Here is a 979-nt window from a genome sequence, read left to right as displayed (position 1 = left end):
CAGCAAGTAAAGAAAACACCTGCAAGGACTCACTCTTTAGCATAACACCCACCTACACTATTACTTACCAGCAAAGCCAGAGATGAGCTGATAGCAGGCATACACCAGTATGGGTTCAGCATGGGCTGTTATGAAAGCCTGATTATAAAATATCTTGATCATCTATTACTGACACAGTAGTTACAGGCTAAACAAGGGTATCAGATGATAAATCCAAAAATTCACCTTTTCAAAAGGCCTCCATTTCAAAGGGACCAATGACGTTTAGAGTTTTAGCTACAGTTTGTAGGGGTATGTGTCTTGTGGGCAACCAAAACTTTTGTCTAGGCATGTAGCCCGGAGCTGGGGTTCAACAACGTCTGCCAGATGTTTATTATGGTCCTTAACAGGGCAGCTTGAGATGGTTTCTACAGCCGGTGACAGCGATGAAGATAATGCTGCTCAAATGGAACAGAGCTCTCATCTTAACTGTGGGGAGCAATGATGGTTGATAGCCCAGGGATGCCTCAAATGGGGAGAGACCAGGGGAGGTGGTCATGGTGTTATGGGCATACTCAATCCAGTTAAGTTGCATGCACCAGGTGGATTGGTTGGCAGAAGCTACACAACGGAGAAATGCCTCCAACTCCTGATTGGTCCTCTCAGCTTGCCCATTAGTCTGGGGATGGAAAATGGATGATAAACCAACCCGGATGCCAAGCATGGGACAGTATTCTCTCCAGACACGGGACTTGAATTCAGGACCTCGCGTGGAAATGACATCTTGAGGAATCCATGAAGGCGGAAGAAGTGGTCAATCAGCAACTGGGCTGTCTCTAGGGCAAAAGGGAGTTTGAGAGCGATGGTTAGGTGGTCTGTTACCTGGGTCGGATTCATCTTTCTTGACATTCCTGACCCACGTGAGAGCCGATGATGCAGGATATTGGTGTTCTTGGAGATTACGTGAGAGGTGGAGAATTGGCATGATACAGTATCTAGT

Source organism: Archocentrus centrarchus, chromosome 8 (genome assembly GCF_007364275.1).
Source record: "Archocentrus centrarchus isolate MPI-CPG fArcCen1 chromosome 8, fArcCen1, whole genome shotgun sequence".
In the NCBI taxonomy this organism is placed as follows: domain Eukaryota; kingdom Metazoa; phylum Chordata; class Actinopteri; order Cichliformes; family Cichlidae; genus Archocentrus; species Archocentrus centrarchus.
This window is presented reverse-complemented; position numbering follows the sequence as displayed.